Consider the following 27,500-nt stretch of genomic DNA (forward strand, 5'->3'; position numbering starts at 1 on the left):
GCACGGTTTACACCCGAGACGCTAAAAAGAGAAAAGTTGATGAAGAATGGCGTGTTTCCAACAAGACATGGACTGCCATGCAACGTTCCCTCTAAGGTGCGTGCCTGCGCAATTGCGCACTGCTAGCGTCTGCTGCGCGCAGCAAATATATGCCGCGCACCAAATCAAATCCCATCTGAATTCTAAACAAAATAAACATATTTATTCTATGTAACTTTGAGTGACAGTGACAACAAGCGGCCCTAACGGTGTTCGTCAACACCGTTCAATTGAACACCGTTCAATTATTGTAACGTCTATCGAGATGCTTCGGGGCCAGGAAATATATATAGATCACTTTATTGAGCAAAACTGTTTATATTCGGCCAGAACCACACCAAAAACATAAGTAAAACACTTCTATCTCGAAAAACTAGTCATTTTCTTCCGTACAAACCAGGCCAAAACCAACTTGTCATCTGTCACCAACACGCATAGCACTAAACCACTGGTGCGTTTATGGCCACACAAAAAGTCGGACAACTCAAACACTACACAAAGTTACACTATGACTCCTCAGTCATACGTGTGCTTATTTTACTGTCATTTATTTTTAATGTTAATTTATTTATATTAGTCATGGAATGCTGTTACACACACTATGTTGAAGTATTACTATTATTATTAATTATTATTATTATTATTATTATTATTATTATTTATCTTACGGTATATATCAAAAATAATATTGAGCAAAATTTAATTGAAATATTGTCGATGTGGCCCTCCAGCAGTGCTCGGGTTGCTCATGCGGCCCCCGGTAAAAATTAATTGCCCACCCCTGCTGTAGATTGTCACTGAAGGCATCAAAACTATGAATGAACACATGTGGAGTTATGTACTTAACAAAAACAGGTGAAATAACTGAAAACATGTTTTGTATTGTAGTTCAGTTATTTCACCTTTTTTTGTTAAGTACATAACTCCACATGTGTTCATTCATAGTTGTGATGCCTTCAGTGACAATCTACAATGTAAATAGTCTTGAAAATAAAGAAAACGCATTGAATGAGAAGATGTGTCCAAACTTTTGGCCTGTACTGTATATTTTTTTTTACCTACACTGTTAACAAAAAAAAAAAATGTAGCTTTAATTGTAAAAAAAAAACTGGCGACTCAGTCACCCCAATTTTCCTGCAAAATATTACAGCTGTGAGTCTTTGGGCACCACACGAGTCGATTCGATTGTTAGGGGTAATGATTCGATTCAGAAATTTAAATAACATCAGGTTCCAGTTCTTTTATTAACTACATTCCTCCATAAAATATATAAACAGCTCTGATACATTGCTATATTATTTAAAAGAAAACTGGTTTTGTTTGATAAAATTCTACCCAAACCTTTAATAAAGTGGCTAGATAAAAAAAAAAAAAAAAAAAAAAGATTTATTTGAATCAATTGAGAATCGTTACACACAAGAATCGCGATTCATTCGAAAATAAACATTTTTTGACACCCCTATAAAATATGCGTTGTTTTTTTTGACATCTTATTATGGTAAATAAAAAAAACATTACCACTGTTTTTTTAACGGAAAAAAACCTAGTCGTTTACTTGCAAGAATTTTACTGTAAAATGTAAGGTGGTTTTTACAACATATTACTGTAAATGAAAAAAAACAGTACCACTGTTTTTTTGGTTTTTTTAAATCTGGCAATTGAACTTGCCGTTTTTTTAATCGTAAACAAAGTGGTAACATTTTTCCATTTACAGTAACACACCGTATAAACAACAACCGTGGATTTATCAAAGACTATAAAAATGGGACCTATTACTAATTATTAGAATTGGGGGTTAAATCACCAAAATTATTCCCGGGCGCAGCCATCGCTGCTGCTCACTGCTCCCCTCACCTCCCAGGGGGTGAACAAAGGGATGGGTCAAATGCAAAGGCTAATTTCACCACACCTAGTGTGTGTCTGACAATCATTGGTACTTTAACTTTTTAACTTACAGTAAAAAATTGGAAGCTCAGTCAACAGAATTTTGCGTTAAATTTAATTACATGCTGTAAAAACCACTGTTATCGTAAAATCTGTTATTTTCACCGTGTGCAATTTGATGGATAATTTGCTCAGATATTTATGATTTAGGAAAATATATTTGCTGCAATATTGGATAATATCAAAGTTTAAAATTTATGCAATTTCATGCAGTGCTGGTATTTTTTTTCTGTCAAAATGGAAAGAACAAATACATTTAGTCAGAAAAGATGAAGTATTTTATTGACACATATTATTTCCAGGCCACATAAAATGATGTGGCGGTCCAGACCTTGAGTCTGACACCTGTGCTCGAGAGTTATTGTTGTGTTTAGTCACATTTCCCTTTGAGGATAACCTCGTCACTAATCTGGATGTTTGACTGAGGAGGATTCAGGTCAGGACATGGACTAACAAGACTTCCTGACTCATCCTGTAAGGGTGTCACGTGTCGCAAGACCATGACTGGTGCTGTTCCTCATTTTCAACACTGAATCACTCCATAGTCAATAACAACCATCACTTTGGCACATCCAGATTTATGAAGCGCCAACTTGCAACTGGAGTTAGCTTTTTAGACATGAAGCAGGTGGAGATCTACAATAAAGACAACCGACTGAAGCCCATATGAGCAAGCACTTGGCGACGGAGGCAAGGAAAAAATCCTCTATAGCACAGGTGTCAAACTCAAGGCCCGGGGGCCAGATCTGGCCCGCCACATAATTTTATCTGGCCCGCAAACACCTGGAAATGATATGTGTCAATAAAGTACTTCATATAATCTCACTAAATGAAATGTAGTTATTAGTTATTTTTTCATTTTGACAGAAAAAATATATGTACTGTTTGAAATTGCATACCTAAATCCTTCAACTTTAATAGTATCCAATATTGCAACAAATATTATTGTGTGAATGCTCCAAAGTTTTCTACACCAAAATTCATCTATTTATTCTTCTTGTTCTTCAGATTTTGGCACGCTCTACCTTCCACATTTTTCACCTGATTCAAACCGTTCCAACTTCAAACTGTTCAGCCTCTTTGGGAATCGCGGGCTTTCCCTTGACAAATTCCAAAAATTCCCAGATTTCCCAGAATTCCAGGTTTTCCGGGACATTTTTCCCATTCAAAATGAATTGGCCATTTTTCAAAATTCCACCATTTCCACATATTCCAACTTATTCCAATCATTCCACCTTCAACACATTTCACCATTCTGGAAATTCAAACTACCTTTTTTTCCAAGCAAAAAAAAATTCCAAGATTTTCCAGAATTCCTGGTTTTCCAAAGCCCTATTCCAACCCTTTTTTTCTGGCGACTACTCCTTCCACATTTTTCAACCCACTTCAACCATTCCACCGTCAAAACATTCCTTTTAAACAGACCAAAAAACAAAGTTGTTTTTTGAACTGAAACAATTCCCAGTTTTCCCCAAAATTCCAGGAATTCCGTAATTCCATTTCTCAATTCAACATGTTACTACTTCAACATGAAAATTTTAAACACAGACCATTTCAACTCATTCAGACCATTCAAATTTTTTACCATTTTCAAAAAAATTCCCGCTTTTCCCGAAAGTCCCAAATTGTTTGGAAATTTTCATTGAAATCAATGGGACATTCTTGAAAGTTCCACAACTTCCACATTTTTCATCTGATTCAAACTGTTCCAACTTCAAAATATTTTGGAAATTGTGTGCTCTACTTCAACACTTGAAGAAAAATTCTAGGATTTCAGTTCAACGTCAGCATTGGAGCATTCACACGCAATTACTTCAGGAATTGCCTCATCTAGTATTACAGTATATTATCATACTTTCCAAACATGTTTTTGTCTAAATAAAAACACTTAACTTTACACGAGACTACCCATCAAATTAATAAAAATGACAATACATTTTATGTTGTTCTTTACAGCATATTACTGTAAATTGAAAAAAAACTACTACTGTTTTTTTGCATTAAAATTCTGTTGACTGAGCTGCCAGTTCTTGACTGTAAAATCTACGGGTGCTGTTTTTAATGGTGTATTACTGTAAATTGAAAGACGGTACATTTGATTTTGCGGAAGAAAAACTGGCAGCTGAGATGCCAGAAAAAAGTTTAAGCCATGACCATCAAAATGATAACAAATAAAGTCTTGACATATCTCACTGAGTTTATATCACATATTAGTTTCACATTTGAAGTTCAATTGCTGCACAGTGTTCTATAATTTTTTGTGTTTCACCTCTATTGCTTCAACTTTTTTCACCAAGTACAATCTAAAAAAATACTAACAATAAAGCGCAGTAGGCCCAAGTATTCATTAAAAACCAGGAGCAGGTTTTATTTAACAAGAATATTTCAAATTTTCGGCCACTGTAACTTTGCACACGGTTTGAACAGTAACACTGTGATTGAATATCGGAAAAATACAACACTGTACTTTAATCAAGTGATCCTTTAGCGTACCACTGTAAGGAGTCACAGTTTTCAAAAACACAGGCTTAAACGGCGCAATTGTAGCTCAGACCTACTTGTGGTTCCTTTCTACGGCGCAGAGCCCTCTGGGTAATGTATGAACATCCAGGAACTCACTGTCAGCCTCACTTTCTAGTTTACATGCATTTCACTTTTATTTATCCAGGGTAGGCTTGTCTCGATACCAATATTTTGGTACTGGTACTGGTACCAAAGTGTATTTCGATACTTTTCTATATGTTTCTAAATAAAGGGGACCACAAAAAATTGCATTATTGGCTTTATTTGAACAAAAAATCTTAGTGTACATTTAACATATGTTTCTTATTGCAAGTTTGTCCTTAAATAAAATAGTGAACATACAAGACAACTTGTCTTTTAGTAGTAAGTAAACAAACAAAGGCTCCTCATTAGTCTGCTGACGTATGCAGTAACATATTGTGTAATTTATCATTCTATTATTTTGTCAAAATTATGAGGGACAAACTGTAAGAATGGATCATTAATCCACTTGTTCATTTACTGTTAATATCTGCTTATTTTCTGTTTCAACATGTTCTATCTACACTTCTGTTAAAATGTAATAATCACTTATTCTTCTGTTGTTTGATACTTTACATTCGTTTTGGATGATACCACAAATTTAGGTATCGATACGATACCAAGTAGTTACAGGATCATACATTGGTCATATACAAAGTCCTCATGTGTCCAGGGACATATTTCCTCAGTTTATTCACATAAAATTAATTTTAAAAAAGGAAAAAATATTTTGTGACGATAAAACATATTGATGTAATCATAGTAGCATCGACTAGATACGCTATTGTACTTGATATCATTACAGTGGATGTTAGGTGTAGATCAACCAATGGCGTTTGTTTACATTTGACGCCGGTGAGCTACGGTGTGTAGTGAAGCATGTTTAGCTATTCCTCGCCCTGCAGGGATGATACTTGTAAGAAACATACTTTATTTGTTGCCATGGAGGCGAGGATTAGTGATTTGGAAGTAGCTAAAACACTGCCCGACTGGGGCTGGACTTTAGCCTCTAGCTGGCTAGTCATGTCTTAAAGCACCTCTTCCTGAGGGCGTTTCAGTGTTATAACTTCACTTTTATCGTCAGTTTTTAGGCCAAAATGCGTCCGTTCTCCCTTGTCTGTCTACACACTGTGTCTGCTTGTAAGTACTCTGTGATTGTGCGCTGCCGAACATGCTCCTCTGCTCGTAAAACCAGCAATGTCACGACGACGCGCCGCCATGCCCTTAAAAAAAAGATATGGCGAACCGGTACTTTTCAAACAGAGTATAGTACCATTTTTGATTAATTAGTACCGCGATACTATACTAGTACCGATATACTGTACAACCCTAATCCAGCGTAAGGCAATTAAAAACAAATTTTGGTTCGCAACGAGGCAGCATTTACATGTTAGAGATGTTGAGGTGTGGTAATCTCTCATCGTCTCTCATTTACCAACCAAAATTTGGGCTCCAGTTGGAGTTCAGCAGTTCACAAATGCTCTTACTGTGTGGGGGTAAATGTGTTGGAACATGAATGAATGTTTAAGATGGACAAACACGCGTAAAACATACACGGAGAATGTCTGCAACTTCTTGGCGAAATTACAATGATTAGTTATAACAAATTCAAACACTACGGTCATTTGACAACGAGCGCTGATAACAGTACAGTGGAACCTCCATTTCCCAACTTCTCTATTTGCAAACTTTTTGATTTAGTAACTTTAAGATCAGACCAAATATGCGAACAGTGTCTCTGTGTACGCGCGCTTTGTTCAGGCATTCATTTTGTGTCACGCCTGCAGGGAAAAATCAGGGCGCTGTGCAGTACCCAGTACTCGTCACTTCTCAGCGCGTGGGCCTTTTCACTGTTTTTTTTCGCCTTCTGACAAGTTGTGTCCATTTTTTCCTAACTCAACATGAGTACCGAAAAGACAACAGACCAGCGCAGAAAGAAAAATTAATTCATTCTAAAGTTAATTTCAGAAGAGTAATTGCGAGGAGTGCATTAATGGCGCTCGCAAGTATGGAAGAATTGACAAAGCAGGCTAGCAATTTTTTATTTTCTGGAAAAAAGATGCCAAAGCAGCCTTTTTTTTTTTTACGGCGGAGGAGAAGAGCAACCTCTCATTCAGCAGTGCCTCTTTCAAGCCACACACACACACACACACACACACACACACACACACACACACACACACACACACACACACACACACACACACACACACACACACACACACACACACACACACACACACACACACACACACACACACACACACACACACACACACACACACACACACACACACACACGGCCCATCCGCCCGATCCCTACCTTCTCCTTCTTTCTAGTCAGCTCCTCTTGTGCCAGTGTAATGTGGGTGGATTTGACTTTTCGAATTATTTATTATTGTAGCGATATTGTTGTTTAAATTAAGGATTTTTTGTATTTCGAATCGTTTGTGAGGGCACCAATGGGACTTCTGTGTGTGTGTTGGCAGAGCAGAGTATACAGGACAGTTCAGCTTGTTGTTTTGTTTGTTAATCAGTAAAAAGTGTATCTATCTCTCCTTTGTTATGTTTGTTTGATATATAGTACTGTAAAACTTTTTATATCGTGTTCAAAATGTACAAAACTTCACTAAAATATGGACTTTTGTCGAAGCAAGAAGCCATTATTCATATTGACATTGTTTCTTATGGAGACATTTGCTTCACTATACAAACTTTTCTATTCACCAATCAACATTTACTGCCATGTAGTGTCTACTTTTAAGTCTGCATGATATAAGACGACAAACACGTTTTTTAAAGGTCTAAGTTTTTGGAGAAATTCCCGCTGGATATAGTTGGACTCACTTTGACGCACAGCAAGGGCTCTGGAACCAGTTCTCTCGAGAGGAGCTGGACTCTCTTCCACTCTGGCGTTGCCGGCAGTGAGAAGCGACGGGCGAGGGTAGCAATTCTTGTTGCCCCCCGGCTCAATGCCTGCACGTTGGAGTTCAACCCAGTGGACGAGAGGGTAGCTTCCCTCCGCCTTCGGGTGGGGGGACGGGTCCTGACTGTTGTTTGTGCTTACGCACCAAACAGCAGTTCAGAGTACCCACCCTTTTTGGATACACTCGAGGGAGTACTGGAAAGTGCTCCCCCGGGTGATTCCCTTGTCCTACTGGGGGACTTCAATGCTCATGTTGGCAACGACAGTGAAACCTGGAGAGGCGTAAATGGGAAGAATGGCCTCCCGGATCTGAACCCAAGTGGTGTTTTGTTATTGCACTTTTGTGCTCGTCACAGATTGTCCATAACAAACACCATGTTCAAACATAAGGGTGTCCATATGTGCACTTGGCACCAGGACACCCTAGGCCGCAGTTCCATGATCGACTTTGTAGTTGTGTCATCGGATTTGCGGCCTCATGTTTTGGACACTCGGGTGAAGAGAGGGGCGGAGCTTTCTACCGATCACCACCTGGTGGTAAGTTGCCTGCGATGGTGGAGGAGGATGCCGGACAGACATGGCATGCCCAAACCCATTGTGAGGGTCTGCTGGGAACGTCTAGCAGAGTCTCCTGTCAGAGAGAGTTTCAATTCCCACCTCCGGAAGAACTTTGAACATGTCACGAGGGAGGTGTTGGACATTGAGTCCGAGTGTACCATGTTCTGCACCTCTTGTGGAGGCGGCTGATTGGAGCTGTGGCCGCAAGGTAGTTGGTGCCTGTCGTGGCGGTAATTGTAGAACCCGTTGGTGGACACCAGCGATGAGGGATGCCGTCAAGCTGAAGAAAGAGTCCTATCGGGTTCTTTTGGCTCATAGGACTCCGGAGGCAGCTGACAGGTACCGACAGGCCAAGCAGTGTGCGGCTTCAGCGGTCGTGGAGGCAAAAACTCGGACATGGGAGGAATTCGGGGAAGCCATGGAAAACGACTTCCGGACGGCTTCGAAGCGATTCTGGACCACCATCCGCCGCCTCAGGAAGGGGAAGCAGTGCACTGTCAACACTGTGTATGGTGGGGATGGTGTTCTGCTGACCTTGACTGCGGATGTCGTGGATCGATGGAGGGAATCAATCCCACCAACACGTCTTCCTATGAGGAAGCAGTGTCTGGGGAATCTGTGGTGGGCTCTCCTATTTCTGGGGATGAGGTTGCTGAGGTAGTTAAAAAGCTTCTTGGGGGCAAGGCCCCGGGGGTGGATGAGATCCGCCCGGAGTTCCTAAAGGCTCTGGATGCTGTGGGGCTGTCTTGGTTGACAAGACTCTTCAGCATCGCGTGGACATCGGGGGCGGTACCTCTGGATTGGCAGACCGGGGTGGTGGTTCCTCACCTTAAGAAGGGGAACCGGATGGTGTGTTCCAACTATCGTGGGATCACACTCCTCAGCCTTCCCGGTAAGGTCTATTCAGGTGTACTGGAGAGGAGGCTATGCCGGATAGTCGAACCTCGGACTCAGGAGGAACAGTGTGGTTTTCGTCCTGGTCGTGGAACTGTGGACCAGCTCTATACTCTCGGCAGGGTCCTTGAGAGTGCATGGGAGTTTGCCCAATAAGTCTACATGTGCTTTGTGGACTTGGAGAAGGCATTCGACCGTGCACCCCGGGAAGTCCTGTGAGGAGTGCTCAGAGAGTATGGGGTATCGGACTGTCTGATTGTGGCGGTCCACTCCCTGTACGATCAGTGTGAGAGCTTGGTCCGCATTGCCGGCAGTAAGTCGGACACATTTCCAGTGAGGGTTGGACTCCGCCAAGCCTGCCCTTTGTCACCGATTCTGTTCATAACTTTTATGGACAGAATTTCTAGGCGCAGTCAAGGCGTTGAGGGGATCCGGTTTGGTGGCTGAAGGATCAGGTCTCTGCTTTTTGCAGATGATGTGGTCCTGATGGCTTCATCTGGCCAGGATCTTCAGCTCTCACTGGATCGGTTCGCAGCACCTCCGTTATGTACTTAACAAAAAAAGGGGAAATAACTGAAAACATCTTTTATATTTTAGTTTCTTCAAAAAAGCCACCCTTTGCTCGGATTACTGTTTTGCACACTCTTGGCATTCTCTCGATGAGCTTCAAGAGGTAGTCACCTGAAATGGTTTTCACTTCACAGGTGTGCTTGAAGCTTTTTTTTGGTGCATCTAGTGGTGTGCGATAGCACTGATTTTCTTTCCGATCAGATACCGAGTAAAATTCAGGCTTTAATCACTATACCGATCCGATAACAATACTTTGTGAAAATGTACATAATATGTCCGGTAAAATTTAAAAAGTTGTGTATTTCAAATAACAACATCGCGGAATGAATGCAGTTGTTTGTTTATTGTTAATATTTATTATATAATATTTATTATTGATGTATTTATTACATATAATTATTTCTTTCAAACTCTGAAGTATATTGAGGTGGCATGAAGCTAATACAGGGGTCGGCAACCCAAAACGTTGAAAGAGACAAATTGGACCAAAAAATACAAAAAAATAATCTGTCTGGAGCCACAAAAAATGAAAAGCCGTATATAAGTGTTATAATGAAGACAGCACATGATGTAAGTGTCTATATTAGCTATACTAGCCTACTATCAAAATTACTTTAAAAGTCTTATATAAGTTTTATAATGAAGACAACACAGGATGTAAGTGTCTATATTAGCTATATTAGCCTACTATCAAAAGTACTTTAAAAGTCTTATATAAGTGTTATAATGAAGGCAACACATGACGTAAGTGTCTATATGAGCTATGTTAGCCTTGTGAGAGCCATATACTCTTTCTGTCTGTCAAGTTTATGATATCACTAAGGGGTTGGCTCAAGGCCAAGTGCCAGTCTACTTGGGGAGGGGCTAGGATCTTGCTCAGGTGTTGCTGAGTGGCGGCGCAACAGTTTTTGACTGTGCCAGGCTAGTATTTGTTTGCTCCTGTGTATTTTCCATTTTGTTACAAAGTGAGTTTTATTTATGTGACTGTATGATAATAAACATTTTTGTTAAACATGGACATAATTCTGGACATCGATTATTAGCCGGCTACACACGTCTAAACTAGCTTCATTTATATTCGGCAACCAGTAACAGTAAGAGTTTAGGACTTTACCGCTACAATCCTACTATCAAAATGACTATGTGTTGCAGGCTGAAGCAAATCTTCATTGACAGAAATGTTGAAATGTAATATTCATTCTACACATTTTTACAACATTAGAAAACATTAGTAAATCAGAGGCTACTCCGAAGGTGAGATAACTCCTGGAAATTACTGGCTTTTAATGCCAAAGGTATAGATGTTTGTGTCCAAGTTAAAGGCAACGGCAGGCTGTCTTCTCTTAATGGATTTATTACAATCTTTGTCCGTGGCTGTGGTCGGGAACAACACGGCACACAAACAACTATCTGAAATGTGTCATGAGACATGCAAAACTAAATTATATACAAAGAGGATAAAAGTAAAGGATATTAAATGGGCTCAAATATACCTACAAATGAGGCATAGCGATGCAATATGTACATACAGCGAGCCTAAATAGCATGATAGCATTGATTGACCAAATATGCCTGATTAGCACTCCAACAAGTCAATAACATCAACACAGCGCACCTTTGTGCATTCACGCACAGCATAAAACTTTTGGTGGACAAAATGAGACAAAGCAGTGGAAGATTTTACATGTAAACAAACGTCACAGTCCACACAACTATGGTGAGTTCAAGAACCGCCAAAATTAGTAGGACAAGACGATGATCACCAAAAACTCTCATCAGTGAAGCATACACACAAACATATTAAACAGTGGGCTTTCTAACAATTGGGAAGGTTTGTGTTGTGTTTGTCCTAAAAAAAACAAAAAACATACTACAACAAAACAATTATTTCCCCCCCATCTTTTTCCATTTTCATTCCTTTTTTTAAAATGCTCCAGGGAGCCGCTAGGGCGGCACCAAAGAGCCGCATGCATCTCGAGAGCCGCGGGTTGCTGACCCCCGAGCTAACACAACAGAAAAAACAGACAGAATCATACAAAGTACACGGAAATAATGTTTCAAACCATAACAAAAGGAAATAACTAACATAATAAAAGCATCAAAATATGTGAACTAATAAGAACTATTAGAAGTACAAGTAAGTCACAATACTGAAAATACTGAACAGAAGCATTCAATATTGACAGTTACTTTTTTACATTGCGTCAATGATACAAAGTTGAATATTTTGTTTTGAGAATCGATATTGGTATCGTCGGCATCGATATTTCAGTATCAGTCCGCACGTCTACATCGCCGCATCAACGATCAGTCGGAGCTCTTAACATGCTTTCAAGGTCCGCGGGTGACATAAGCGACTTGTCTCAACGTGACGCTCGGCATCCTAATCCTTGCTAACCACCTTACACCTCTCTCTAAATTGCACACCACTCACATCGCTGCTTTCTCCGGCGGTAAAACGCAAACAAACGTCTTCGTTTGGCAGGGCAAGGTGAAATAGGAGGTGGTTAAAACGAATGTACAGTAAGACTTACGACGTTAAGCAGTGATTCTCAAACTGTAGTACACAAAAAAAAAAAAAATTCCTATATCCAAACACAGTGTTACTGTTCAAACGGTGTGTAATGTTACAGAGGTATGAAATATACCTGTTAAATAAAACCTCTGCCTTGTTTTTAATGTTCTACTTGGGCCTACTGCGCTACTGTATTTCAATATTGGTGGTAGTCGGAGAGAAAAATTGTTTCTTAGGTAGAACATGGCGAAAAAAGTTTAATGCAAAGTGAGAGTATTTACCTTAGTCTAAGAATTACAATTATTTGAATGTTTTTTGCACAAATATCATCCATTGCATTGATGCTCAATTCATCCTTAATGACATTGCAACGATTACTTCACACATGTACAACAACAACACTCACAGTTTTAGGAAACATGGTCCAAATGGGATTTTTTTTTCCCCCCCAGGAAAGAGCCGTTGATCGGTCCAAAAGGCTTCCCAGCAAGTTTTTTTTTTCTTTTTTCCGCCAAGTACTCAAGCTACCGCTGCACTCTTGAGTCGCGAGCGCCGCTGCTTCTTCGGCTCCCAGATTAAAATGGCAGTCGCTAATCGGTAACATGGAGGAAGGGGGGAGACGGGGGTGAAGGAGGAGACGAGAAGAGGGAGGCTAAGGATAGAAAGAAAAGCCTGCTTAAGAAGCTGCGTGCGGAGGGAGGGAGGGAGGGGGTTGCCATGGTGAGGACAAGATAGTGCGGAGACAAATGACGCTCTCATGTGCTTGACACCTGACAGGATGTCCTATTTTCAACAGTTGGGTGTAGTGAAGGGTTGTTCCGATACCAATAGTTTGGCACCGGTACCGGTACCAAAATGTATTTCGATACTTTTCTAAATAAAGGGAACCACAAAAAAATTCTTTATTGGCTTTATTTTAACAAAAAATCTTAGGGTACATTAAACATATGTTTATTATTGCAAGTTTGTCCTTAAATAAAATAGTGAACATACGAGACAACTTGTCTTTTAGTAGTAAGTAAACAAACAAAGGCTCCTAATTAGTCTGCTGACATATGCAGTAACATATGGTGTCATTTATCATTCTAATATTTTGTCTTAATTATGAGGGACAAACAGTAAAAATTGATTATTAATCCACTTGTTCATTTACTGTTAATATCTGCTTATTTTCTGTTTCAACATGTTCTATCTACACTTCTGTTAAAATGTAATAATCACTTATTATTCTGTTGTTTGATACTTTACATACATTTTGAATGATACCACAAATTTAGGTATCGATACGATACCAAGTAGTTACAGGATCATACATTGGTCATATTCAAAGTCCTCATGTGTCCAGGGACATATTTCCTGAGTTTATAAACATAATATGAATTTTAAAAAAAGGAAAAAAGATTTGGTGAAGATAATAAATATATATATAAATATAAGATACGCTATGGTACTTGGTATCATTACAGTGGATGTCAGGTGTAGATCCACCAATGGCATTTGTCTACATTCATGCGCGCTAGCTTTTGTTAGCGGTGACGCCAGTTAGCTATTGTATCCTCCTACGGTGTGTAGTGAAACATGTTTAGCTATTCCTCGTCCTGCAGGGATGATACTTGTAAGAAACGTACCATATTTGTCGCCATGGAGGCGAGGATTAGTGATTTAGAAGTAGCTAAAACACTGCCAACTGCGGATGGATGTTAGTTGCTAGCTAGCTAGCCATGTCTTAAAGCACCTCTTCCTGAGGGCGTTTCAGTGTTATAACTTCACCTTTATCTTTAGTTTTTAGAAGAAAAAAATATATATAATAATTATATATATATATATATATATATATATATATATATATATATATATATATATATATATATACATATATATATATATATATACATATATACACATACATATATACATATGTATATATATACATATATATACATACATACATACACCTGTATATATACATACATACATACATATTTACATACATATATACTCTTTAATAGTAACGTGCATCTTAGTTGTAGTTTTTATTGTTGAATTTAGAAGTGTTGAAATCGCCATGTAAAATCGCTAATGTCGATAGCAAAGCCAATGTATATTAGCATCAGGTTAAAGTTAAAGTACCACTGATAGTCACACACACACTAGGTGTGGTGAAATTACCCTCTACATTTGACCCATCCCCTTGTTCCACCCCCTGGGAGGTGAGGGGAACAGTGAGCAGCAGCGGTGGCCGCGCTCGGGAATCATTTTGGTGATTTAACCCCCAATTCCAACCCTTGATGCTGGGTGCCAAGCAGGGAGGTAATGGGTCCCATTTTTTTAGTCTTTGGTATGACTCAGCCGGGGTATAAACTCACGACCTACCGATCTCAGGGCGGACACTCTAACCACAAGGCCACTGATTTGGGTAAAGGTCAAGCTAGCGTATTTTTGGAAAAGTACAGCCTTACTTTATTTACGTTGGAGTATTTTTTTTTGAGTCAGTTACTTTGTTGCCATTGAAAATGTCAACATTATCTAGAGGAAGTTTGGCAGAGTCCGCTCTCAGTGCTGCTGGGGTGATCGCCAAGTGCCATAGTGCAACGTCGGCAACCGGGCGTGACCTCACGTGCCGTTGGCTTTTACGGGAACCTCTCTGCTTGGAAGTGTTCGAAATCGCCATGTAAAAATCACTAACGCTAAGCGTGTATATGGGATTTTCAATGTTAATTAGCATCGAGCAATCGCATTTGCCTAAATCTTTATTATTAACACTGAAAGTCACAGACTAATTATTTTGTATCATATTTCTGGATGTTTAAAGTTCAAAGTTAGGCTCTGAAATGCAACTCTCGCTAGCAAGTTTGAGTTTGTGAATAAAAACTTCGTCCCTGTCCACACTTGAACGTTTTGAAGTCGGATTGTTCAAGTATCAGGTTGCCCTAAAACGACATTATATCATGTCAAGTATTTCACACTTCTCACACAAACTGGTTGAACTATGAACGACTTCCTTTGAACACGTTTCCTTTAGTGCTCAATGATTCCTTGTTTTTTGCCCAGACTCTCTGGCCCTGGGGTCAAGAACAAAGCAGATAGGATTATTGGAGCTCGGCATGCGTCTCCGCACCCCCTCTAGCTGTGTCAGCACAAATCCCTATAAGGAGTGTTAGTAACTACCGTAGTTTAAGAACAGAAGAAGAAAAAAAGGTTGGTCTTACCGATACGGAGATGTCCTAACTTCTATGGTCAGCAATGCGTTGCATCGTCAACGGAGAAAAACCAAGGGTTGGAATTGGATCGTCGCACGTTCTCTCGCAGCAAAAAGGCGCACCTGAGATACGTCAAGCGGACAAACCGTAAAACCGGAAGTGGAGCAATAAAGCCCTTCAAATTAAGACGCGAGTAGCTGTCAAAGTAAGAGACCAAATATTTGGAAGTTATGTTTTGATTAATAATTTCCCCATCAAAGCCTTTTACTGTGAAAAGCCAACATTACTCACTTGTTATTTTGGATTGATTTGATCTAAAAAATAAATGTTTCTTCAGGAGGGAGGAGAACAGGGGGTGTGACAAGAAGAAGTTAAAAGAGGATTACACTTTTGTGCACCATCTGTGACCCTTTAGACTACAATCTGTTTTTTTTTTACAATCAGCCCAAACAATATAAATCACCAGGATAATAATAATAATAATAATAATAATAATGAATTTAATTTCATAGCGCCTTTCAGGAAACTTAAGGTGGCTTTTCAACGGTATAAAACACAATAAAACCAAGGCATGTAAATAAACAACACAGTAGAATAAAAATAGGGCAAGGGTATTTGGTGAGTGAGATGGAGTAGGAGTAGGCAGACCGGAACAGGTGTGTTTTGAGTTTAGATTTGAAAGTGGGCAGAGAGTCGCAGTTACGGAGGTCAGGTGGTAGATTGTTCCAGAGCGACTGAAGGCTCTGCCCCAGTAGGATAGTGATCTCATAATGTGAAACAAATATCTACAAGGTCGTAAACGGGTTTTTATGCTGCAGCTATGAAAATATTTCCAATTTGGCGGAAATTCTTTAACTGTAGTGTGTTGCACCGTCTTTGGCCAGGTTGATCTTTTTTATAGTATGAATACTAGCGGCGTTATGTGGCCAGGCATATATTATTTTCTATGACGTGTACTATAGCACCACCATGAGGCCAGGCATATATTATTTTTTTATAGTGTATAACATAGCTCTATTTTGTCGCTAGGTATATATTACGTTTATAACACCACCTTGTGGTCAGGTTTAGATGATTTTTTAATAGTATTTAATACAGCACCACCTTGTGGCCAGGTATACACTTTTTTAAAAATAGTAAGTAGGGATATATGGTATACCGGTATTAGTATAGTACCGCGATACTAATAAATCATATTCGGTACTATACCGCCTCTAAAAAGATGCAGGTCCCTGACCCCCCCCACTCCCGTGTCATAGTCACGTCGTGTCATTGCTAGTTTACAAGCAGAGGAGCATGTTCGGCAGCGCACAATCACAGAGTACTTACGAACAGAGTGTGTAGACAGAAAAGGGAGAACAGACGCATTTTGGCTTAAAAACTAAAGATAAAGGTGAAGTTATAACACTGAAACGCCCTCAAGAAGAGGTGATTTAAGACATGGCTAGCTAGCTAGCGGCTAAAGTCCAGCCGCAGTCGGCAGTGTTTTAGCTACTTCTAAATCACTAATCCTGGTCTCCATGGCGACAAATAAAGTAAGTTTCTTACAAGTATCATCCCTGCAGGACGAAGAATAGCTAAACATGCTTCACTACACACCGTAGCTCACCGGCGTCACAATGTAAACAAATGCCATGGGTGGATCTACACCTGACATCCACTTTAATGATACCAAGTACAGAAGAGTATCTAGTCGATACTACTATGATTACATCAATATTTTTGGGCATCACAACATCTTTCCTTTTAAAAAAATGTATTTTATGTTTATAAACTCAGGAAATATGTCCCTGGACACATGAGGACTTTGAATATGACCAATGTATGATCCTGTAACGACTTGGTATCGGATTGATACCTACATTTGTGGTATCATCCAAAACTAATGTAAAGTATCAAACAACAGAAGAATAAGTGATTATTACATTTTAACAGAAGTGTAGATAGAACATGTTAAAAGATAAATTAAGCAGAAATTAATAGTAAATGAACAAGTAGATTACATTTTCTACCACTTGTCCTTAAATTAGGAGCCTTTGTTTGTTTACTTAGTACCAAAAGACAAGTTGTCTTGTATGTTCACTATTTTATTTAAGGACAACCTTGCAATAATAAACATATGTTTAAGGTACCCTAAGATGTTTTGTTAAAATAAAGCCAATAATGCAATTTTTTGTGGTCCCCTTTATTTAGAAAAGCATCAAAAAGTACCGAAAAGCATCCAAATACATTTTGGTACCGGTGTCGGTACCAAAATATTGGACAACACTAATAGTATGTAGTATTTTTGTACAAGGATATATGTATTTTTTGTGGTCATGTATAGACAATGTTTTCATATTGTGTAATATAGCACCACCCTGCGGCCATGTGTAGATCGTGTTAAATATTGTGTATAATAGCACCCCCATGTGGCCAATTGGAAGAGGTGCTTGCCACACACATCCACGCACAAACATTTAGGATGTTTTTATGACATACCTGAGAGGATATATATCAAACAAAACAAGAGGACGTTGACTTCCATTAGTGCCATGCATAGAATGTCATGTTTATTGGCGTTGAAAAGCAATTATCGTTGTAATCTCTGACCACGCCGATGACAAATGTTGCCTTTAAGCTGCTAATGAATGAACAAATGTCCCCGCAGTAATCAAGATGGAATCTGCGTGTCACTTTATAACCTTGTCCAGGTGATTACATCTCCGCCACTCGACTGCAGAGCAATCCGTGTCTTACGTGACTAAACCAATGTTCACGCATGAGTGTAACTCGCAAGCGGCGCACTGCAATGATTATAATAATAATAGTAATAATATTGCTGTTTTAGTACATTCTTCACATTTGCGTCTTGTTTCGTGCACGCAGTAGTTCTACGTGCTCCGGACCTATGCAAATAAACAGCAGGACACGTCGAAAATGGAAAGGTGAATGTCTGTTATTGTCCACTAGATGGCGGTGTAGGCAAACAAATTGGAACCAATAGTCCTGTCTCCTTGACCGTTCTATAGGATATTTATGATTTTTTTTTATTATTAAAATATGTAATATTAAGTTGTTTTGTATTAAAAAAAAAAAAAAAAGATATATGTATACATATATACAGTATATATATATATATAAAAATATACACATATATATGTATATACATTAATATATATATACACATTAATATATATACATATACATATATATATATATATATATATATATATATATATGTATATGTATATGTATATATATATAGATATATATATAATATATATATCTATATATATATATACATATATATATATATTTATTTATATATATGTATATATATGTATTACATACATAAATACATACATATGTACATACACACATATACACATACACACACATATATATATGTATATATATATATATATATATATATATATATATATATATATATATATATATATATATATATATATATATATATATATATATATATATATATATATATATATATATATATATGCATTTATTTATATATATATGTATACATATATACGTATTACATACGTATATACATACATACATATATACATACACACATACATACACATACACACACACACACATATATATATGTATACATATATATATATATATATATATATGTAAATATATATATATATATATACGTATTACATACATATATACATACATACATACATATATACATACACACATACATACACATACACACACACACACATATATACATACATACATACATATATACATACACCCATACATACACATACACACACACACACACACATACATATATATATATATATATATATATATATATATACATGTATACATATACATGTATACATATACATGTATACATATACATGTATACATATATATATATATATATATATATATATATATATATATATATATATATATATATATATATATATATATATATATATATATATATATATATATATATATATATATATATATATATATATATATATATATACGTATTACATACATATATACATACATATATACATACACACATACATATATATATATATATATATATATATATATATATATATATATATATATATATATATATATATATATATATATATATATATATATATATATATATATTTATTTAACCGGAGGTGTCTTCCTCTGCGTTGTTTAGAATTTAATACGACCATTGGTTGCTGCTCAGCTGCACTTTACTGACAATACAGGAAATACAATTGTTGTCAAAATGTTTCTGCCATAGTCGAGCTCCTACACAAAAAAATAGTACAAAACAATAAAAAAATAGTGAACTTTAAGTTCCTAACGCAACCATAAATGCACTTTTCTGTCCTCGCATGGGCGCCTACCTCTCCTGTTATCACGGACGGAAGTAGGAAGGCGTGTTAGTCCTGCTGCAGCCGGCAGCTGCAATCAATCACCAGCAATCAGCACACCTGCGGTTGAGCAGAGGACCGCCTTCATAAGTCTGCACAACCTGCTATCCCGTGCCAGAACGTAGCTACCTGTCCCGTACAGTAAACCGTATTCCACGCTATATGCAATCCCGCTCTCTGTGTTTTCTCCCCCCGTCTTATTGATTGTCTCGTGTCCTCCTTGTCGCTCCAACAGCAGACCTCCGTTCCCGCGCGTCGAGCTGTGTGTCTCGTCTTTTCCTTGTTCCCTCTGCTTCCCTGACTGCCGCTTGGATCTCGACCCCCCGCTTGGACACGGACCTTTTACGCCTCGACTTCCTGCCTGTCTCACCGACCTCCGAGCTTGTCTTGTCCCGCTTGATCCTCCACCTCTCGCTCAACATTACAGGTAACACTCAACAGTTAATCACCACACATAGATGCACCCACTTACACTTTTGGATTCAGTCACAATCCATTCTCTAGTTTATTATATCATTGTTTTGTTATTATATGTTAAAAAAAAAAGATCATAGATCTAAACTACATCCCTGCTGTCTGTGCCGTCTCCTTCCCCCACCGTACGTAACACGCTTTTTTGTATTTTGTTTAGCAGAGGCGTGTAAAAAAGAGAAGAAAAAAATAATTGGGTGACATTCACAGTCGCCATTGTTTGACCGTGTTTCCGTTTACCTCCACACACACCTGGACCCGGACCAATTTCCCTAGCAGGGTTCCAGGCAGAATTGGCTTGAATAGATGATGCATGTCCTATTGTCTGCTGCAATAAATTACCCCTCTGTTGTTTTTGCAATGCTGGACCACTGCCAGCTACCTGAATACACGCGGCGTGTTCCACGCTGCTTTCTCCGCCTTTGTGTCTGCACTTGGGAAGGGAAAGATATATAAGCGCCAGACTGCTTCCCCTTACAGTAAAGGCTGTAGAAAAATGCGCTATTTACAACAAAACTATGTTGTAAAGCACAATCGCAACGTTTGTGGGGAAGGAAAGCGAGCACATTTGGGGATTTGTTTGCAGCCAAAATCTCCTGATTGCATCCCCCTCCCCTGATTTTATGCAAAATATCAACAAGAGCTGTGTCTGAAATTGACCGAGCCTATTTTATGATTTTTTTTCCTTGAGCGCCGCCATGATTTCCCACAACGGTTGTCTTCAACGTGACAGTTTGAAATGAGCAAAAAAATAAAGTTAACACATCTCTATTAATTTGAAATGTTAATTTTTTTTTCTCCGAGTCAAAACTGAGCACTTGATCTTAGTTTGTGACACCAAAACAATCAGATGTTTTACAACAGGGGTGTCAAACTCATTTTAGATCGGGGGCCACACGGAGAAAAATCCACTCCCAAGTGGGCCGGACTGGTAAAATCACGGCACGATAACTTAAAAATAAAGACAACTTCAGATTGTTTTCTTTGTTTAAAAGTAGAACAAGCACATTCTGAAAATGTACAAATCATAATGTTGTTGGTTTTTTTTTTACACTTACATGTTGCGGTTAATAGTTTTCTACCTTTATTTGTCGTTATTTATACTTTCTGAATAAATAATGTGACAATGTTCATCAGGTGGTGTTAATTTTCAATCTATCAAGATACAAAAAAAAATCAAAATCAAATTACAGGATGTTATTTATGTAGTTTACTCATTTTCCTTGACTGATGTACTAACATCATGTGGTTTATTTTAATTTTTTTTACACATGTAGCATAATCTACAAAGAATTGCTATCACAACATCTAGTGGACACATTTAGAACAGCAGTTTCTTTCATTCAAAAATTTTGGCTCATTTTTATACTTAGCAAACTCATCCCGGGTGCCGGATTTAACCTGTTCGCGGGCCTGCGCCGGCCCACGGGCCGTACGTTTGACACTTCTGTTTTGCAGGATGTAGGGTTTCGTATTGATTGATTTAAGTACAATACATCACATAGCCTGTTCACAAGCTCTCATGACAACATAATAATCACAATACTTTAATTTATTAATTTATTTAAATTTACAAATACAAATCTTGCGGCGTGCCTCAGGGATCAACCCTAGGACCAAAATTGTTTAATGTTCATCAAGTTAGAAATGACTTAAAGTTAGTATTATTTGTAGATGACGCGACTGCGTTTTGTTCAGGGGAGAAGACACAGAAGCTTATACAAATAATAACAGACAATTAATAAATGAAAGAGATGGTTTGACAAAAACAGACTATCTTTGAATTTCAGTACAACAAAAATAATGCTATTTGGTAACAGTAGAAGGGAAATTCAAACACAAGTACAAATAGACGGAGAAAAACAAATCGCACATTGGTTGTGCAGCAATAAGAGATGACAAAATGAACTAAAAAACTCATATAAAATATACAGCAAGAAATATGTCAATAATGAATAAAACAAAATATATTCGAGACCAAAAATCACCATAAAAGTGACCAAATATGAGTAATTGTGCAGAAATATGGGTACGTAACTACAAAAGTGCACTTCATTCAATAACTGTGACACAAAGTATCCGTTAGAATAATACTTAATGGTATATATTGAGAACATTCTAACTATTTATTGAATCAAAAATATTGAAATTCAGCAATTTGGTGCATTTACAAACAGCTAAAATTATGCACAAAGCAAACTATAACCTGCTACCTAAGAATGTACAACAATTCTTCTCAACAAAAGAAGATACATAAATATAACTTAGGGAAATATTTAACTTAAAACATTTGTACGCACATGCAGCACATAAAACCTTTAGTATATCAATGTGTGGAATTAAATTATGGAATGGACTAATAAACAATTTAGTCATATGATCCAGTGACAGAAACTGTGCAAAGTGTTTACAAAGTAAAGAAGAAGAATTATATAAACATTTGGAACCTTATTGAAAAATGAGATCAACCTATTCGTCTCATTATGTGAATCACAACTTATAAACATTTATTCACGAGGACGTAATTAATTATGATCTCATTATTTTGAACTATAGCATCTGCAGTGTAAGTAAAGAACTACGTTGACACATGCAGATTAAAAAAAACAAAACATTAACTTCGGGGGTTGTTGGTCTGGACCCCAGGAGGTAGAGGCGGCAGGCGAGGTGTACATATTTAATGACAAAAACAAAGACGTGCAGCAGGGAAGTGGCGAACGTTCAAACAGGCGTAGGACCGCACAAAACGCAAAGCAAAAATTATTCAAGATTTGATATTCGATATATAAGTAGCATCCTGATTAGCAACCAGGGACAGCTGAGGGAGCCAGCGCTCGGACCGGAGGAATAAAGGCAAACAGGAAATGGAACAAAGAATAAGAGCACCGGACAGGAAATTATACAAAATACTAATAATAAGTGTAGTGTGAGATCATGACATTAATCCATTCCACAATTCCACATACTGATATGCTAAAAGGTTTTAAGTGTTGCACGTGCGTACACGTTTTCTGAAGTTTCTAAAGCAGTGCGTCTCTATTATTTTCTCTTACGCCCCCCAGGAAGAAGGAAATATTTCACGCCCCCCACTTTTCGCCATGACAATAATTAGTATTATTTGTCTGTAAAATAGTTATTAATACACCTCTGCATAACGTTGTATCGTTATTGACATGAAAGGAAAAACAACGATATATATAAAATGACATACAACAAAGAATAACTTTATAAACATAGTTTTTTTTTATACTGACAAATAAAATTAAATGAACTCCATCCATCCATCCATCCATCCATTTTCTACCGCTTGTCCCTTTCGGGGTCAATAAATAGCAATACATTCTAATTGGTCAGTAACATTAACTCAGAAGCACAATATATAAAAAAAACGTAATCTAATATAATTACATTAAAAACTGCATAACAAAATATGTTTATGTTTATATGTGTGTATATATGCCCATCCATCCGCCACTTGTCCCTCTCGGGGTCACGGGGCTACTGGAGCCTATCCCAGCTATATATATATATATATATATATATATATATATATATATATATATATATATATATATATATATATATATATATATATATATATATATATATATATATATATATATATATATATATGTATGTATGTATGTATGTATGTATGTATGTATGTATGTATGTATGTATATATATATATATATATATATGTATGTATGTATGTATGTATGTATGTATGTGTATGTATGTATGTATGTATGTATGTGTATGTATGTATGTATGTATGTATACATATGTATATATATGTGTGTATATGTATATATACAGTATATGTATATATTTATGTATACAGTATATATGTATATATACAGTATATTTATATATATGTATACATATGTATATATATATATATATATATATATATATATATATATATATATATATATATATATGTATTTATGTGTATATAAAGTATGTATAATGTAATGTAATGTATGTATGTATATATATATATATATATATATATATATATATGTATATATATATATATATATATATATATATATGTATATATATATATATGTATATATATATATATATATATATATATATATATATATATATATATATATATATATATATATATATATATATATATATATATATATATATATATATATATATATATATATATATATATATATATATATATATATATAATGAAATAAAAAAATGGCGGTGCCATCCCAGTATTTAGTCGGTGTCCCTCTGAATTCATCAGCACAGCTTCCAGTCATTTATCACCATTAGGGAATTGAGGCTAAATGCAGTGTGTGAGGGGTTAATTAGACACAACAGACGGGGTCAGAGGTGTGTGTGTGTGTGCGTGTGTGTCGCCCACATGTGATCATGAACGGGTTGGACCTTTTAGAAATAGGAGGCGGAATTAAATAAGGACCCTCCAGAGAAGATTTATCCGTGGGCTGGAATACGCAGACAAATAGTGGTGATAGGTGAAGGCCGCTGGTGTGGAGGCCAGTCAGGGAGATGAATCGCTTGTGTGTATGTGTGTGTGTGTGTGTGTGTGTGTGTGTGTGTGTGTGTGTGTGTGTGTAGGCCTAAATAGGATGCCAGGCCATATTCACTTATCACGGACTTTGCCACTTCCTGAGATGCGCTCTTGACATCCAGCAGGTTGCATCCCTTGTTTCGTCCACGCTTCTCTCTTTCCTCTTATCTACCTCCTCCTCTTTTATACGCGTCGGCCTTCGAGTATCACACCTCCGCCCCCCCCCCCTCAGCCCGCAGCGCCCTCAGCAGTATCTCCCCCAAGCCTCTCAGCTTCCCATATTACACCGCCAGCGATAAGAGCGCAGAAAAACCCAAGTGACAGGAAGCCCAAATTAATTTACAAGCAATGATGCCATTCCCCCGGCTGATAGAACAGTCTTCATACAACACCCAGAGACACTCCTCGGCTCCTCCGGGTGGACCATGCTATCTTTGTAATTATAGGGAGGAACCTCTTTCTGCCTCCCTTAGTCTCTTTCTTCCACATGTGATAACCACAGAAGAAGAAACTCCGGCCTCCGTTTCCAGTAACAAGCAATAAAGAAATCAGCGCTTTGTGTCCTGGCACACACTCAAATATTCCCCAAGGCGATAAGGATTATTACCATGATGCATCAATTACACGTTTTGGTAGTGAACGTGATCAACAATTGATTTGTATTAACAAGGTTCGGTCGAAAGAGAAATAAATCGAAATGGAACGTGAAGACGGCAACACTGTACTGTACAGTAGTACACCGGGGCGTCGTAAAATTAATATAGCCGTAAAAGTTCAACAATAAGATTTCTTCAACCAAATTAAGAATGTCTAAGACAAAAATATACTATATCTCTTAGTGGCAGCATAAATATATATGTGTATATATTTACAGTTGTGCTCATAAGTTTACATACCCTGGGAGAATTTACCTTTCTTTCACTCATGCTTATTGGTTGTGTGAAGCTATTTATTGGCAAACAACTGTGTTTACTCTTTTTTAAATCAAAATCACAAAATAAAGTACCCAAATGACCCTGATCAGAAGTTTACAAACCCCAGTGACTTTGATCTGATAACATGTACAAAAGTTGACACAAACAGGTTTGAATGGCTACTCAAGGTTCCAATCCTCACCTTTGACCTGTTTGTTTGTAATTAATGTGTGTGTATAAAAGGTCAGTGAGTTTCTGGGCTTCTGACAGACCATTGCATCTTTCATCCAGTGCTGCACAGATGTTTCTGGATTCTGAGTCATGGGGAAGGCAAAAGAATTGTCAAAGGATCTGCGAGAAAAGGTAATTGAACTGCATAAAACAGGAAAGGGGTATAAAAAGATATACAAGGAATTGAGAATGCCAATCAGCAGTGTTCAAACGCTGATTAAGAATGTTGACTTCCATTAGAACAATAAGGAGGCACTTGAAGAAAAATGGGCTGCATGGTCGAGTCGCCAGAAGAAAGCCATTTCTGCGCATATGTCACAAAGTATCCCGCTTACATTACGCCAAACAGCACAGAGACAAGCCTCAAAACTTCTGGAACAAAGTAATTTGAAGTGATGAGACCAAAATTGAACTTTTTAGCCACTCGACCATGCAGCCCATTTTTCTTAAAGGGCCTCCTTATTGTGCATCTTGAAACAGCCACACCACAGTTTTTCATAGAGTCCTGTATTTCAGCTGAAGTTATTTGTGGATTTTTCTTTGCGTCTCGAACAATTTTCCTGGCAGTTGTGGCTGAAATCTTTGCTGGTCTACCTGAATCCCTCATTCTCCACTTCTTAATCAGCGTTTGAACACTGCTAAATGGCATTCTCAATTCCTTGGATATCTTTTTATACCCCTTTCCTGTTTTGTGCAGTTCAATTACGTTTTCTCGTAGATCCTTTGACAATTATTTTGCCTTCCCCATGACTCAGAATCCAGAAACATCTGTGCAGCACTGGATGAAAGATGCAATTGTCGGTCAAAAGCCCAGAAACTCACTGACCTTTTATACACACACATTAATTACAAACAAACATGTCACAGGTGAGGATTGGAACCTTGATTAGCCATTCAAACCTGTTTGTGTCAACTTTTGTGCATGTTATCAGTTAAAAGTCACTGGGGTATGTAAACTTTTGATCAGGGTCATTTGAGTTCTTTCTTTTGTCATCTTGATTTAAAAAGAATGAACACAGTTGTTTGCCAATAAATAGCTTCACACAACCATTAAGCATGAGTGAAAGAAAGGTTTTTGTGTTATCATTCATATTCTCTGAAGAATGGCCAAGAAATCATAAATTCTTTCAGGGTATGTACAAACCCCATTTCCATAAGAGTTGGGAAATTGTGTTAGATGTAAATATAAACGGAATACAATGATTTGCAAATCCTTTTCAACCCATATTCAATTGAATGCACTACAAAGACAAGATATTTGATGTTCAAACTCATAAACTTTATTTTTTTTGCAAATAATAATTAACTTAGAATTTCATGGCTGCAACACGTGCCAAAGTAGGTGGGAAAGGGCATGTTCACCACTGTGTTACATGGCCTTTCCTTTTAACAACACTCAGTAAACGTTTGGGAACTGAGGAGACACATTTTTTAAGCTTCTCAGGTGGAATTCTTTCCCATTCTTGCTTGATGTACAGCTTAAGTTGTTCAACAGTCCGGGGGTCTCCGTTGTGGTATTTTAGGCTTCATAATGCGCCACACATTTTCAATGGGAGACAGGTCTGGACTACAGGCAGGCCAGTCTAGTACCCGCACTCTTTTACTATGAAGCCACGTTGATGTAACACGTGGCTTGGCATTGTCTTGCTGAAATAAGCAGGGGCGTCCATGGTAACATTGCTTGGATGGCAACATATGTTGCTCCAAAACCT

General features: G+C 37.5%; 2 protein-coding genes across 2 annotated transcripts in view; one reads left to right on the plus strand and one right to left on the minus strand.

The window, feature by feature from the left end:
* The window catches only part of rp1l1a (rp1 like 1a), a 31,509-nt gene extending 18,951 nt beyond the window's left edge, over positions 1-12,558 (minus strand). The window contains exon 1 of the mRNA XM_062059317.1: positions 12,397-12,558. The gene's annotated coding sequence lies outside the window, so the exon portion shown is untranslated. The remainder of the gene's footprint in view (positions 1-12,396) is intronic.
* Positions 1-27,500, plus strand: part of enpp4 (ectonucleotide pyrophosphatase/phosphodiesterase 4) — a 681,324-nt gene that overhangs the window by 162,559 nt on the left and 491,265 nt on the right. The gene's annotated exons all lie outside the window — the stretch shown is intronic.

This window comes from Entelurus aequoreus, linkage group LG01 (assembly GCF_033978785.1).
Source record: "Entelurus aequoreus isolate RoL-2023_Sb linkage group LG01, RoL_Eaeq_v1.1, whole genome shotgun sequence".
In the NCBI taxonomy this organism is placed as follows: domain Eukaryota; kingdom Metazoa; phylum Chordata; class Actinopteri; order Syngnathiformes; family Syngnathidae; genus Entelurus; species Entelurus aequoreus.